At 33.7% G+C, this 18,033-nt stretch overlaps 1 pseudogene; it reads right to left on the reverse strand.

Annotated features, from left to right (window-relative positions):
* Nucleotides 1-248: 248 nt before the first annotated feature.
* Nucleotides 249-18,033, reverse strand: part of LOC137002552 (protein NLRC3-like) — a 31,010-nt pseudogene continuing 13,225 nt past the window's right edge.

Genomic DNA, 18,033 nt, shown 5'->3' on the forward strand with positions numbered 1-18,033 from the left:
AAGTCTATTTTCAGGCTGAAATGATTCACTACTGACACAGTTAATAAAGCAGGTGTTGTTGAATAAAGCTGTGACAGTGTGCTTTTGTTCTCTTTCCTCTGTGTTGAACATTTTAATAACTTCACATTTTGTTCTCACACAAACACTTTGTTGCAATAAAGATTAATGATAATTTCCTTTCACCAAAATTGGAAAGGTTTGTTCACATATCAGAGTAAATAAAGATCTTTAATATCAGTGATGTTTCCTCACCTCAGTTTACAGTTTGAGTCTCGTAACACGTCTCTGAGCCGCTTTGAGTCTCTGATCATATTTAAACTCAGATCAAGATCTTTCAAAAACTGCAGTGCTTTTGAGTTAGTCAAAGACTGAGTTAAAGAAGAAACATCTGTAATGCCACAGTCCAGTAGACTAGAAAGACACAAACAGAGGAAGAGAGATTATCTTACAAACAAATCATTAAGGTGAAAATGTTGCACAAATATAATGTGAACTCAGACTCACTGTGAGATATTGAGTAAAAAGTGTTTTAGTTTAAACTGTTAAAGTGATTTTAATAATTTTGATTCTTGTATGTGAAGAATGTTACTGACCTCAATCTCTCCAGTTTACAGTGTGAATCCTTCAGTACGTCACATAAGTGCTTCACTCCAGAGTCTCCTAGTTTATTCCAGCTCAGCTTCAGCTCTCTCAGGTGTGACGGGTTTGATTTCAGAGCTGAAGTCAGGATGACACACTGTTTCTCTGTAATACTGCATCTAATCAGACTGAAGACAGAAAGAGAAAATGACTCAAATCCATGTTCAGTTCATGTGTGAGTTAAATGAATCATGAATAAATGTCATACAGTCACTAATAAACCAGCAAAAACATGGAAACTTAATGATAGAAACGAACAAACCAAGACAGGATCATTTGAGGATACTAGTTACAATTCAAGGGCCAGATTTACTAAACAGGGCTAATTAGCCCATTTCTGCAGGTGATTTACTGACAATGTGCTGACAAACACCGACATAGTCAGATCATTTCAATAATGACCAACTCAATCTACCAAATTAGCGTCTGCTTTAAAACATGCTTTTTTAAGGCTTTAAATGCTGGTAATACCAGTAAATTAATCTCCCTATAATAATACGATCTCTGTTTAAACTCTTAGTTCTCTCTGTTCATTGTTCTGTGTCGTTTATGTAGTGATGGGCAGATTGAGGCTTCGTGAAACAGTGAAACAGTTAAAGGAAATATGCCGTAATGTGTCGAAGCTTCGAAACAACCCGACACCTGCCTCCACAGTGACCCCTAGTGGTCAGAACAGTGTAAATGCAACAAAACTCAGTCCAAACATGCACAAAATTACAAATCTATTGCAAATGTTTTATTGAAAGTAATTTGTAATTAATGATTAGTTAATGATTTGTAATTAACTAATCATCTAATAAGATTAAATATAGAGTGTTTGTATAATATGTGTTCTTTTATCAATTTCCAGGGCTTGTTTTGTTTGTTCCATGATAAACAGGCAAATAAAAGTGATTAATAACTACCATAATTAATTTTAATTATACCAATGTCTCATTAAAACATCTAAACATGTATAAAACTGATCAGAAATCAGGTAAAACTCATAGACACTTGTTCAATGGTTCTCAGTGAATCATGATTCATGGGTTCACAGAGATCATCGCTCGGGTTCACCGGTGAACCATCGGCTGCATCTCATTTCAGAGGCTGTGTCCTCCAGAGGTCACATTTGAAGGCTACATATGTCATTGAGACGGTCTCATTTAAGAAAAGTAACCGTTAGATTGCCAAGAAAGAAAGAAATGACAGTATTTTACACCTCACGAGGAATAACAGTCAATTTTATTACAGTTACTTTTCTGAAATAAGACATCCTTAATGACGTATGCAGCCTTCAAATGTGACTTCCGAAACGAGACGCAACTATTGAAATTTAGAACTGTTTAGAAACGGTTATGATGGAACGAAGCCTCGTTTACTGAAATCATGTGACTTTGGCAGTTTGTTTCGAATCAGTGGTTCAGAGCTTGGGTCAAAAGATTCATAAAGCTTCGAAGCTTCATGAAGCAGTGTTTGAAATCACCCATCAATACCTTTATGTTGAAGTGGTTGTGTTTTATCTCTCCTACATGTCAGATTTGTGATTAAAGACAGTGTTATTGTATTCTCCATCATCATGAGCTTCATTACAACCAGCCATTCATGACAATTTGTTACACTGTTTTTAGTCTGTTCTCACTTCTGTCTCGTTTCACAGCAAAGATTTGTCAGATTCCAGCATATGAAACTATTTTACAGCCACAAAGTTTAAAATGCTCTTTTTACTGATACAAACCCGTTAACTAAAACCTTTTCTGAATCTTTCTTCAGATGGAGATGCAGCGCTACAAAATATGTGACTTGTGCCCTGTTGACTTAAAATAAATAAACTTCAATCACACTGTAACTGCTGTACAGTATAATTATACTAACTGTAGTTTCTGCAGCTTGAATTGTGGGTTCATCAGTAGATCACTGAGGTTTTTCACTCCAGAGTCTCCTAGTTTATTCCTGCTCAGGTTCAGCTCTCTCAGGTGTGACGGGTTTGATTTCAGAGCTGAAGTCAGGATGACACACTGTTTCTCTGTAATACTGCATCCATTCAGACTGAAGACAGAAAGAGAAAATGACTCAAATCCATGTTCAGTTCATGTGTGAGTTAAATGAATCATGAATAAATGTCATACAGTCACTAATAAACCAGCAAAAACATGAAAACTTAATGATAGAAACGAACAAACCAAGACAGGAGCATTTGAGGATACTAGTTACAATCCAAGTCTGGATCCGTCCTCACTCCCAAAAATAAGTGAATTTATCACTCTAGATTAATATATAGGATCAATATAGAAACAATAGAAAAATTAACATTGTTTTGAAATCGGCCCATCTCTATATAAGTCATTATTTAGTTTTTTTTGCACACAAAAACTATTCTCGTCGCTTCATAAAATGATTGTAGAACCACTGTAGTGAGATGGACTTTGTAACGACGTCTTTAGTACCTTTTATGGGTCTTGAGAGAGGAAATGACATTGCTGGCTATGGAGGCCTTTCTGAGCCATCGGATTTCAACAGAAATATCTTAATTTGTGTTCTGAAGATGAACGAAGGTCTTACGGGTGTCGAACGACATGAGGGTGAGTAATTAATGACATTATTTTCATTTTTGGGTGAACTAACCCTTTAAATATGCTATTTTCATTACTTTTTAAAGCACATATTTTGTAATCTGCAGTGAAATACATTTTAACCTACCCAGCCCTGCTGATACACATATAAACCTGTTAACTAAAACCATTTCTGAATCTTTCTTCAGATGGAGATGCAGCGCTACAAATGATGTGACTTGAGCTCTGCCGATTTAAATTAAAATACACGTAAATACAGTATAATGATACTAACTGTAGTTTCTTCAGCTTGAATTGTGGGTTCATCAGTAGATCACTGAGGTTTTTCACTCCAGAGTCTCCTAGTTTATTCCTGCTCAGGTTCAGCTCTCTCAGGTGTGACGGGTTTGATTTCAGAGCTGAAGTCAGAGCAGAACAACCTTCATCTGTCATATTACAGGAGATTAACCTACATTAGCAGAGAGAGAAGAAAATAAGACAGAAGAAAAATCTTTATTCGCTAAAGTCACAAACTTCATAAACAAATAAAACAGACAAAGTGAGATCATCATATTTATTTCACAAGATCTGAAAATACTAAGATGAAAATGTTTCACAAATATAATGTGAACTCAGACTCACTGTGAGATATTGAGTATAAAGTGTTTTAGTTTAAACTGTTAAAGTGATTTTAAGCATTTTGATTCTTGTATGTGAAGAATGTTATTTTTTACAAGTTTATTTTAATAGAGACAGTACAAAAAATATGTATTGCACATCAAGAGTATAGCATGAGTGAACAGATTTCTCATGGTGAAATACGGGACAGGTGAGCAAAGGATGGGCAATATGACCATGATATGAGACATTTTATTTCACAATTTATATTTATTTATATATATATATATATATATATATATATATATATATATATATATATATATATATATATATATATATATATATATATATATATATAATGCTATAACTATTTTGTTATATAAAAATACATTTACAAATTACAAACAATACGACAAATATAATAGAGATGCAGATTAAATAAACTTATTTACCATGTATACATTTATTTAACATCTTTTGTTGTTTGATTAACATTAATGACAAATATTTAATTAGGCTACTGTCCCTTTAAGACAGAATTTATGGATGTAATATTAAATATACTGACACATATCCAGTTTTCACTCAACAGTTTACGTCCACTTAAGCCATAACTGACTGTATTTACATTAGATACTCCACAAGATGGACATTTTGACAACTGTGTGCGCATTTGACCATTCAGGCGCGGATAATTTATTGCGCTCTATCTGGGAGAACTGGGATCACGCGCAAGGCAAGAGAGAGCGCTTCTGTTGTGTGTCATTCAGCGCGATTCTGCCTATCCCACCTTCACTAATGGCAAGTTAATCAGTGGCAAATTGTGATTGTATGTTAATTTTGTTGTACGATGAATTGATTGGGCTGTTCTTGCTTGACAGACACTAGGCTACTCGTTCTATGATCACCCAAAAATACATTTTAGGAAACATGAAATACGGGACAAAACATGATTTTTCTAAATAAGTCGGGACACTTAAAATAGAGCTGAACTATGGGACTGTCCTGAGAAAAACGTGACGTCTGGTCACCCTAAACATGAGCTAATTTGCATCTTGCGTCCCTAGAAAGGTTTTTCTAAAAATAAAAATAAATTAATAATAAAAAAAAAAACTGTCAAAAATTAAATCTATTAGCTAACGTAGCATATCATTTATACACATAAAAATACATACCAAAACAACCTGTACCCTACCTATTTTAAGGACACTTCCAACCCTGGTAACATCAATAACTAGACTCTGAATAACTGCTGTACAGTATAATGATACTAACTGTAGTTTCTCCAGCTTGAATTGTGGGTTCATCAGTAGATCACTGAGGTTTTTCACTCCAGAGTCTCCTAGTTTATTCACACTCAGGTTCAGCTCTCTCAGGTGTGACGGGTTTGATTTCAGAGCTGAAGTCAGGATGACACACTGTTCCTCTGTAATACTGCATCTCCACAGACTGAAGACAGAGAGAGAAAAGACAATGACTCAGATCTATGATGATCAACTAACATGTTTAGCTTCATCCAGCAGACTTTTGCTGACAAATAAACAGGGATATCCAGGTGTAGGTAACATGGAGAAAGACACACATTGTTCATTTAGGGGTCTTTCACACTGGGCTTGTTTGCTGCGGTCCGAGCCCGGTCTCGATTGTTCCCGGTGTCCGGTGGTCTTGTTTCACACTCAAACTGATTCTATCGGACCCTGGTGTGTTTGTGTTCATCTTACGTCACAGACGTGATATTCACATGAACCGCAGCACAGTTCGAGTGCAACCGAACTCAGATCACCTCCTTCAGTCTCGGGTTCGGTACTCCAGTGCGCACCAGGCTTCACATGACAGCTTTCACATTAGCGATTTTTCATGAGAAACACGCCCCGTTTCGAACTAAACTGCTAACAATTCAGTTTCTAAACACCCTGAAGAAATTGAGAAATTTGTTACAAATTTTTATAGGAACCTGAACTCCCCTGATTTTCAACAGTTAATGAAAACAAAATATATTTTAATAACTGTCTCCAAAGAGATTTATCAATTTTAGTTTTCTTATCCAACATTTAAAATTAACTGGTTAAAAAGATGTTTGCTTGGGTCAGATTGTGGTATTTTATTCCTAATAATATATTTAATAGGGTATGTGGTCTTTCTTTTTTGATGAAATGCAATTACTCCACTTTTAAATTACCTGTTAAACTGGCCAGATTTCATCAACAAGCTTTGTTAGCCTGGAAACTGGTCCAGAAAGTGAAGATATTTGTCATTTATTCTTCTCATGTAATGTTTCATCACTTTTCTGGAAAGATTTGAGTTCCTAATGTTTTTCTTAAGTTAATATGAACTGTAATTTAAACATTAAGGATGTTGTTTACTTTTTGGAAAACCAAAACAAATCTTTAGAATCTACTGTTAACTTTCTTATCCTTACAGCAACATTTTATTTTCACAAATAAAGGTTTCTTAAGAAAATACCTACTTTTATAGATTTATTATTTGAAGTTGAACATTTAATCAAATCATTAAGAATAATTAATAACAAAAAATGTAGTTCTGTTTTGAAGAGATATGATGAGATCTTTCATGTACCGCGATTATTACCTGTTTTGGTGTTGTAGTTTTTTTTATCCTCTTTTCTTTCTTTGTTCTGTTCCTTCTTTTCTTTGTTCTTAAAAAGCTATGTAAATGTATCTTTCTCTTTTAACAATCATTGCCAATTTATTTTTTTCTCTTTCATATGTTCAGATGACTTTGGATGTATTGTTGATACATTCTGTGATATAATCTATTTCATTAATGTCATCTATAAATTGTTTGCAATAAAAAAAATGATAAAAAAACAAACCATTTTGTACTTCTGTCCACCTCATCTGTAAGCAAGGAATAAAATTAAGAAATTTATGTTTAATGTTGATTCTGGAATTAAAAAAACTATATATATATATATATATATATATATATATATATATAGGAAAGACATCTGTGATTATAGTGCAGCGTGTTTTTTCAATCTATCATTTATTTGAAGAGTTTTCTAAGCTCTGGAAAAACATTATTATCAGCTACAGTAACATTAAAATAAAAAGTACTGTAATATTTTAAATAAATGAACAATACTCACTTCAGTGTGTTGAGTCGACAGTGTTTATCCTGCAGTAGAGCAGCGATCTGATTCACTCGTGTGTTTCCTAGATCATGATAACTCAGATTCAGCTCTCTCTGGAGTAACGGGTTTTTACCCACAAATCTCTCCACATACTGACAGGCTTCATCTGCAGCAGCACTCAAAAACCTGCAGAAGAGTCAATTCAGTTCTCAAATAAATGTCTGTTGCATTACAAACATCATTGATAAGATAAAAAAAAACTTAATTATTGTTCTAAAGAGAAGCTCTAGTTAGTTATTTAGATGTAACAGGTGTGAGAAACATCAGCACAGTGAAAACTGGCTTGTGAAACTGCATGATTTTGAACATCTGGAGACTCATAGACCTGCTGTAGAGATACAGTGAATCTGGACTTGATGGAAAACAATTTGACTGTAGCTGTAGCTTGTACCACAACTAAACTGTGTTTATGTTTATCATCATCTTGATCATTTTGATGCAACAAATTGTATAACTAAAATAATTATTGTATAACTAAAATAATATATTTGTTATGAATATTTAGCCTGCATATAACTAATCTTATTAATTATTTCATCCCGTCTCACCTCAGTGTCTTCAGCTGACAGTTTGGATCCTGTAGTAAATCACTGAGCTCCTTCACTCCTGATTGTCCAGGATCATTTCCTGTGAGATACAGCTCTATCAGATGTGAAGGGTTTGATCTCAGAGCTGAAGCCAGAGCTTTATAACCTTCTTCTGTTACACTGCAGTTAGAGAGTCTAGAACAGGAATGAAGACATTCAGCTGATTAATCTGAACAATATAAATCCTTAAACTGAATTTTATTTTGTTCTTTGTACAAATGTATTGAAGTTCACATCTCTATATAAGTCATTATTTAGTTTTTTTTGCACACAAAAACTATTCTCGTCGCTTCATAAAATGATTGTAGAACCACTGTAGTGAGATGGACTTTGTAACGACGTCTTTAGTACCTTTTATGGGTCTTGAGAGAGGAAATGACATTGCTGGCTATGGAGGCCTTTCTGAGCCATCGGATTTCAACAGAAATATCTTAATTTGTGTTCTGAAGATGAACGAAGGTCTTACGGGTGTCGAACGACATGAGGGTGAGTAATTAATGACATTATTTTCATTTTTGGGTGAACTAACCCTTTAAATATGCTATTTTCATTACTTTTTAAAGCACATATTTTGTAATCTGCAGTGAAATACATTTTAACCTACCCAGCCCTGCTGATACACATATAAACCTGTTAACTAAAACCATTTCTGAATCTTTCTTCAGATGGAGATGCAGCGCTACAAATGATGTGACTTGAGCTCTGCCGATTTAAATTAAAATACACGTAAATACAGTATAATGATACTAACTGTAGTTTCTTCAGCTTGAATTGTGGGTTCATCAGTAGATCACTGAGGTTTTTCACTCCAGAGTCTCCTAGTTTATTCCTGCTCAGGTTCAGCTCTCTCAGGTGTGACGGGTTTGATTTCAGAGCTGAAGTCAGAGCAGAACAACCTTCATCTGTCATATTACAGGAGATTAACCTACATTAGCAGAGAGAGAAGAAAATAAGACAGAAGAAAAATCTTTATTCGCTAAAGTCACAAACTTCATAAACAAATAAAACAGACAAAGTGAGATCATCATATTTATTTCACAAGATCTGAAAATACTAAGATGAAAATGTTTCACAAATATAATGTGAACTCAGACTCACTGTGAGATATTGAGTATAAAGTGTTTTAGTTTAAACTGTTAAAGTGATTTTAAGCATTTTGATTCTTGTATGTGAAGAATGTTATTTTTTACAAGTTTATTTTAATAGAGACAGTACAAAAAATATGTATTGCACATCAAGAGTATAGCATGAGTGAACAGATTTCTCATGGTGAAATACGGGACAGGTGAGCAAAGGATGGGCAATATGACCATGATATGAGACATTTTATTTCACAATTTATATAATATATATATATATATATATATATATATATATATAATGCTATAACTATTTTGTTATATAAAAATACATTTACAAATTACAAACAATACGACAAATATAATAGAGATGCAGATTAAATAAACTTATTTACCATGTATACATTTATTTAACATCTTTTGTTGTTTGATTAACATTAATGACAAATATTTAATTAGGCTACTGTCCCTTATCTTGTATGTATCTTTCTCTTAACAATCAATGTCAATTTATTTTTTTCTCTTTCATATGTTCAGATGACTTTGGATGTATTGTTGATACATTCTGTGATAAAATCTATTTCATTAATGTCATCTATAAATTGTTTGCAATAAAAAAATAAATAAAATAAAAACATTTCGTACTTCTGTCCACCTCGTCTGTAAGCAAGGAATAAAATTAAGAAATTTATGTTTAATTTAATGTTGATTCTGGAATTTTAAAAAAAAACTAATATATATATATATATATATATAAAATTTATTTTTATTTTTTTAAAATCATTTCAATCAATTGTTTTTTTTTCCTCCCAGCCCTATTACACGTCACCAGCAATCAGTGAGCAAATGATCACATTCAACAATCATGTTCAAAAAGAGCAACTTATATTTAAATTACACAGAATTAACCTGTGAAAGTTAGGAAAGACATCTCTGTGATTATAGAGCAGCATGTTTTTTCAATCTTATCACTTATTTAAAGAGTTTTCTAAGCTCTGGAAAAACATTATTATCAGCTACAGTAACATTACAATTAAAAGTACTGTAATATTTTAAATAAATGAACAATACTCACATCAGTGTGTTGAGTAGACAGTGTTTATCCTGTAGTAGAGCAGCGATCTGATTCACTCATGTGTCTCCTAGTTCATGATGACTCAGTTTCAGCTCTCTCTGGAGTAACGGGTTTTTACCCACAACTCTCTCCACATACTGACAGGCTTCATCTGCAGCAGCACTCAAAAACCTGCAGACGAGTCAATTCAGTTCTCAAATAAATGTCTGTTGCACTACAAACATCATTGATAAGATAATACCAGGGGGCCAGATTACTAATCGTCACTCGCACCTTTTACACAGTCTTACTCAATTTAATTTTTTTATTAAGGGAAATCAATGTATAATTAATGTAATTTGTTTTTAAAGATTTTATGAACTATAAAACTTTTGCAATTAGGCTAATTCAAATGGGAAACATTTCAACAAACTGAACAGTTTTCAGCTGACAAGCAATATTACTCCAACAAGCAAATATAAACATCTCAATTGCATTGGCTGTAAATTTGCAACAAACAAAACGTACAGAAGTCCTATTTTTGATTACAAGCCTAGAGAACCTTCTCAACTAAACTAAAAAGTGCTTATTTTTTAGAAAAAAAATAGTTGTTCCATATGGCATTACCATAATCAACATCCACATGTTACCATGAAAAATACTTTTTTTTAAAAATGTATAAGAACATAATTAAGTGCATACATTTCTGTCATTCATTTGGCAAAAATATTTTGTTGAATGCATTTTAACTTTGAAATCTAAGACCAGTGCAACTCTGGTGTCACATGTGTAGGTTATGTGTATCTTTCATGCTTCTCATTAACTGCTTTTCCACCGTGGGGTCAAACCGTTCTTTGCTTTACCATTCCATTCCGTGCCAATCCTATCTGAGCCGGCCGGTAAGGATATGGTTTTGTTTTCCATTGTGGGGCTGATAATGGAGCTCTTCAGTCGTTGCCTTAGTAACGCAAGAGTTTACAAACAATATGTGATGTAAATAGTGACCGTGTTATGTAGGATGATCAGTTATTTTTTTTTATTGTATGATTAATTTGTGTTCATGTTGCTCAAATATCATGTTTAGCAAGCTACAGAGAAACTGGCAGCCAGACAACAGACAAGTTACTGATCCTGAGTGATGACGTCACTACTCGCATTCTAGCAGCACGGTTTAACGTGGATGGCTAATTCTGGGCCGAGAACGGTTTGTAATCCTGTCATACCATGCCAGGCTCAATTGGAAATACAACCGGAACCGTTTCTTATTATTCCGTTTACCACCGAAGGTGGAAAGCGTATTTTGTGAGCAGTGCAGTGGTATAGTGGCAATTTACAATAAAATCGTTCATTACAGATTTTGTTTCCAAACAAACCAAACATATGGTTGACCCCTTGAACTTGGTAAAAAGATAATCCATTAACCATCCTGATTGAATGGTGAAAGCACGATTTCTATTGTCAATTTTGAATTTATTTTTTGCTAATTTTAGTAAACTTTCACATTTGCGTACAGTTATTAATACAGGGATCGACTGAAAACAACGACCTCTCCTTGGTTGATTTAGTATTAACCCCTTAACTGTCACCGTCCCACAGGTGGGACGTTTGCCATTACATATTTAAAACAGTAATATTCTATACTAAACCTAAACTAATCTTGACAAACTATATATCATTTGAAAGCTTAGAATCTGTAGTTTACATATTTGGTGACTGATATTCAACATAAATTACAGAGGAGCAGTAATTTATCAATTTGCAACAAGCATATTTTCATACTCATAAGGCATGTTCAGACCTTTATTTTGAAATTGTGATGAACATGGAAAATCATTAAAGATTGGTTGAAACATGTTTGTTTTCATGCCAAGAGTTCAAAAGATAACATCCATTCAATTTGAGAAAAAAAAAGGTCTGAAAATGTTTTTAATAGAAAAAAAAAAAACAAATTTATGTTTGTGGCGGCGATCTATAACCTACATACATGTTATTTTTATGTTTATTAGAGGCTGAATTCATATAAAATTCTGCCAAACTTCCCATACTACTTCTATATAAGATGTCTACTTCATAAATTGTATGAAAATAATGGAACTATATGGTTCAGATCACTCAAACCATATATGGAAATGGAGGCGCCTTTATATAGTCACCAATGGAGCTTGGTTGTCATCTAGTGAAAAAGTGTGGTACTGCGCCCAAACAAAATCTTACTGAAAGCTCATTTTTTGAGATATCAACCTGAAATTTGGAACACAACTTGTTCAGATTTTTGGCTTTGATTTCCTAGCAGCTTTAGAGTAAAACTTGTTTTGTAAAATATATATTTTATATAAAATATAAAATATTATATTTTTACATTTTACATTTTCATAAACTTAAACTTCTATAACTTTTTTTCTGTTTCACTTACATAAGTTATTTCACATCTACAATAATCTGCCAAATTTCATCTTTAAAACAAGACCAGCCTTATGTCTATACTCCAAAGTATTCTTGAATTACAACCATTTAAGTTTGGATAGTGCATTTTCTTGTTTAAAAAAAAAAGTGGGGGTCACAGTTAAGGGGTCTGAACACAACCTTACATTACTTGCTTTTTAAATGTCCAGCGGGCCGTATTTAAAGACATTGGGGGCTGTATGTGGTCAGTTGCCAATCCCTGATCTAAGTGCATGGTCTAAAGCTCACGGCACAAATGCACTTAGGGCATGACAGGAAAAATGGTAGACAGGAAAATTGGTCGGCGCCTCTGGCGCATGGTCTAAAAGGGTTGTCCCTAGTCTCCTAATGAGTAAAGGGTGTGTTTTGGGCATAACGTGCAATAGACCAATCAGAGTCTCATCTCCCATTCCATTTAAAAGCCAGCTGTGTTCGCGCCATGACAGATTCACTATTTACATGGCAGAATTTGCAAGCAGAAAAACTAAATGCTTTTCTAGCAAGGAAACGGATCTGCTCATGTGTGTGAGCAGAACATCTAGCCTACGGGACAAGCAGGATTCCACCAATGCATTGTTATTTTTATGCACACAATAATAATCTTTTACATTGTAATAATTTTATTTTTCATATTTGGCATGCTTGTGTGCTGCTGTGCATCCCTGTGTGTGTGTGTGTGTGTGTGTGTGTGTGTGTGTGTGTGTGTGTGTGTGTGTGTGTGTGTGTGTGTGTGTGTGTGTGTGTGTGTGTGTGTAACAAGCAGAGTGTTAATCAAAAACCTGCAGAAGAGTCAATTCAGTTCTCAACTAAATGTCTGTTGCATTACAAAAATGATGAGATAAAAATCTTAATTGTTCTAAAGAGAAGCTCTAGTTAGTTATTTAGATGTAACGGGTGTGAGAAACATCAGCACAGTGAAACCTGGCTGTTAAACTGCATCTTTGTGAACATCTGGAGACTCATAGATCTGCTGTAGAGATACAGTGAATGTGGGCTTGATGGAAAACAATTTGACTGTAGCTGTAGCTTGTACCACAACTAAACTGTGTTTATGGTTATCATCATCTTGATCATTTTGATGCAACAAATTGTATAACTAAAATAATTATTGTATAACTAAAATAATATATTTGTTATGAATATTAAGCCTGCATATAACTAATCTTATTAATGATTTTATCCCGTCTCACCTCAGTGTCTTCAGCTGACAGTTTGGATCCTGTAGTAAATCACTGAGCTCCTTCACTCCTGATTGTCCAGGATCATTTCCTGTGAGATCCAGCTCTATCAGGTGTGAAGGGTTTGATCTCAGAGCTGAAGCCAGAGCTTTATAACCTTCTTCTGTTACACTGCAGTTAGAGAGTCTAGAACAGGAATGAAAACATTCAGATGGTTAATCTGAACAACATAAATCCTTAAAGTGAATTTTATTTTGTTCTTTGTACAAATGTATTGAAAGTTAATTGCAAAAACTGACAACTGAATATAGAGGCAAAAAACAGGAGAAAGAATGAAAGATAATCTGTGTATCTCAATGAATTACCATACAGAGGTACACAATAATATTAGAATGATCTCTCTAATAGATCACCATCTTCTCTTTAATTAAAAAACAACAACATTTTAATTAGACTGAAAGAGTATGAGCGGAAGTAAACATGCTCACACTCGCATCGCTCACAGGCAGCATCTTGTGCACCAAGAACATTTTTTACTTTAACATTAGGGGCCCTATTTTGATGATCTAAATCAGGGATGGGCAACTTCGATAGTGACAAGCCCATCATTTTTTCTCCTTAATACCAGGGGGCCAGATTACTAATCATCACTCGCACCATTTACATCAGGATCAACCGGAAATAGCGACTTCTCCTCGATTAATTTAGTATTAATATCATGATCTGAATGCTAACTTTACATTACTTGCTTTTTAAATGTCCAGCGGGCCGTATTTAAAGACATTGCGGGCCATATGTGGCCCGTGGGCCGCCAGTTGCCCATCCCTGATCTAAGTGCATGGTCTAAAGCAAGTGCACTTAGGGCATGTCCGAATCCAATTTAATTTAATTTCTAAACGCTTTTCTAGCAAGGAAAAGGATCTACTTTTGCGCTAGGTTAAAACACACGAGCAGATCATCTAGCCTACAGGACAAGCAGGATTCTACCAAAGCATTTTTATTTTTATGCACACAATAATAATCTTTTACATTATAATCCTTTTATTTTTAATATTTGACATGTCTGCTGTGTTACACACCTTGTGCACTCGCCTGTAAAATCCAATAAGTGAACCATACTGAAAAAAAGCACACTGTAAAATCCAATTTTTTTTTTTTAAGGCAATCGGTTTGCATGGTTTTAACAAGTAAACTGGATTGCCTTTCACTCTCAGAAAACAAAGTACATAATTATACCTTTAGCGGTACAATGGTACAAAGGTACAAATTTTTACCCTTGTGATTTGTACCTTAAGACACCAGTTTTGTACCTTTGGTGACAATTTTGTAATTTTGTATTTAACAGTACAAAAATTTACCCTTCAAAAAGGGTACAAAATTGGCTTTGACAGCATACAATCGTTGACTATAATGAGATATATATATATATTATATATATATATATTATATATATATATATTTTATATATAATATATATAATATATATATATATAAAATATATATATAAAATATATATATATATAATATATATAATATGTAATATAATATATATATAATATATATATAATATATATAAATATATATAAATATATATAAATATATATAAATATATATATATATATATATATATATATATATATTACACACACATGCTGAATTAAAATCAGAATTTATTAAATCCTTTTCATTTTCACATTTTAAAACATTTCATTTTAAACACATTTTTAAACATTCCATATGAGTCCATCTTGCCGGGTGTTAAAAAGTAACACTGAAGTAGTGTTAAAGTTAATGAGATAATTGATTGATGATTGAGTGATGATTGACAATTAGTGGTGACACCTGATGATAATAAGCAGAATTGCTGAAGAAACAACAAGAGAAAAAGAGAGAGACACAACAACTACAACTGACTGTTTTTTTTCTCTCCCAGTACCTGTATTTATGTGAACAAAGAAGTGCTGGTAAACAGAAAGTAGTGAATTCAAAGGGTTTGTGTATTTAAATGGCATTTATTTACACTTTCACAGACGTTTCAGCCTCACAACAAAGTACTAAAATCATATCTTGACTTTCCTCAAGTGTCCAGACTAAGACAATTTCTTGATATTATTAAAAACAAATCAAATAGAAAATATAACATCTCTCCTAAGTCACACACCACAGAAAACATTATAAAATAAGAAATACAATATAATATATTTAAAACAGCTGTCTTAATAAATTTTCTTAATTTTTCTGTCAGGTGTGCTACACTCTCAGAAAATAAAGTACATAATTGTACCTTTAGGGGTACAATGGCTTGTCACTCGGGCTGTACCCTCAAGGGTACAAATTTGTACCCTTGTGATTTGTACCTTAAGTGACCAGTTTTGTACCTTTATTTAACAGTACAAAAATTGACCCTTCAAAATGCGGACAAAATTGGCTTTGACAGCGTACAATCATTGACTATAATGAGATATATATATTTTACACACACACACTGCATTAAAATCAAACCGTTCTTGAGAATCAGATGCTGATTCTTGATGTCTGTGTGTGTTTAAACAGTGAAGCTTCAGTGCATAAAGTATTATTCTTAAAAAAAAAAGTCATACTATTGTTGGATCTCAAGCTGTAAAGTCACAGGACTACAATCATTAATACTAAAGCTACACATCAAGCACAGTCAGAGATTTAGACTCTAAACAACATCAGGCCATCACATGATGATTATATCATCATCAAATTATATTGTGACAATAACAAATGTGCTTTACAAACACAAAGTTGGAGCAGCCAGAGAACAATTAATAACAAAAAGTAAAGAGTCAAGAGCCCAACTAAAGCAAACACTGACCTCTTTCATGGTGGCTTGAACTGAAACATTCCATAAAACATTAACACCTTTTTCTCTCTTTCCTTCAATGATTCTGCTTATTAACATCAGGTGTCACCATTAATTGTCAATCATCACTCAATCATCAATCAATTATCTCATTAACTTTAACACTGTTTCAGTGTTACTTTTTAACACCCGGCAAGATGGACTCATATGGAATATTTAAAATGAAATGTTGTAAAATGTGAAAATGAAAAGGATTTAATAAATTCTGATTTTAATTCAGTGTGTGTGTTTGTGTGTGTGTGTGTAAAATATATATATCTCATTATAGTCAACGATTGTACGCTGTCAAAGCCAATTTTGCACCCTTTTTGAAGGGTCAATTTTTGTACTGTTAAATAAAGGTACAAAATTGGTCGCTTAAGCCTTAAGGTACAAATCACAAGGGTACAGCCCCAGTGACAAGCCATTGTACCCCTAAAGGTACAATTATGTACTTTATTTTCTGAGAGTGTATGCAGAAAACATCACCTTAGCACAGCTTGCATAAATAAGTTAGGATTACTCACAAAGTGTATTTTACTTTAAATGATTTAGTTGTTTAAAATAGTAATTCTGAGTAGTCTATACTAAGACAAGTACATCTAAAGTAAATGATTAAGTATACAATACAAATTTGTTTTAAGTTACTGGAACTCTCTTGTAAGTGTACAATACTAGACAGGCACTTGTTAGTTCTACATACTATTCCTATTTCACCTTACTTGGTTTTTTCAAGGCAATCGGTTTGCATGCTTTTTTTTAAAGTAAGGTTTACTTATTGGATTTTACAGTGTAAAGCGCATATTACTAACGCACTTGTTAATTAAAAAAAAAATATTGTGCCATTGACTTTAGACCAGAATTCAGTTGGTCAATGGTTCAGTCTTTCAGTTAGATCTCGTTGTCAGACCAGCATGTCCATGGGGCACAAATGCATTTGCTATTTAAACAATGTGGCACAGGACGTGAAAATGATAACTGCGTCTGGCTTAAACTAACAAAAAACAACTGCGTCACACATTCCGCCAGGTGTATGATAGGACCATAGAACTTTCCTTTGCTTGGAACAAAACCAATGCTAAATGTCAATTCAATATTACTCTTAAAGGTGGAGTAAGCAGAATTTCCAAAACATTGTTTGGAAGTTAGTCGGGCCGACACCAACAACAAACATGTAACCAATCAGCATTAGGGGGCGTATGATGGTCGAGGAGATTTGAAAAAATAAATAAAAAAACAACAAATAAAAAAACAACAACTGCAGAACGAGAGATGGGACACAATACAAAAGAGCTGAAAAGAAGATCACTGAAATGAAGGTTTATGACTGGGCAAGCGCTTTAGGACCCGCGTATATATTAGAAAAGCTTTCCAGTGCCAGAGAGGTCTGAAGCAAGGCCTGAAAACAGACTAACAATGAACACTTAATTTGTATTTACTCGTGTACTGTATGTTAATTTTTTTGTGCTTTCATGTCGTTCGTTCATCAACTGCACTTTACTTTTCGTGAAGCATTTTATCGCATGTCAGCTGTGATAAACAGACATCCACTCGCATTGTGTGCGTAACAGTGGCCAGATGTGAGAGTTTTGCAGTTTTATTACTGCACACTGACGACCGCTAGAGAATGCAGTGTTTAGTTAGTGTTTAGTTAGTTATTGTTAGAGCACTCGCCTTCCCTGCCAGCAGTGATCAGGCCAGAGCTATAGATCGACTCGGAGCAGGATGGTTCGGATTGGAGTGTGCGTTTTGGAGGCGGAGCAATGAAAAGAGGGGTGGGCTTGTTTGAGTTTATTTCAAATATCAACAATGTCCAACAGCATTTTTCAAAATCTAATTATCCCACCTTTAATGTAAAACACATCAACAATATAATATT

This window comes from Chanodichthys erythropterus, chromosome 16, assembly GCF_024489055.1.
Source record: "Chanodichthys erythropterus isolate Z2021 chromosome 16, ASM2448905v1, whole genome shotgun sequence".
NCBI classification, from domain to species: Eukaryota; Metazoa; Chordata; class Actinopteri; order Cypriniformes; family Xenocyprididae; genus Chanodichthys; species Chanodichthys erythropterus.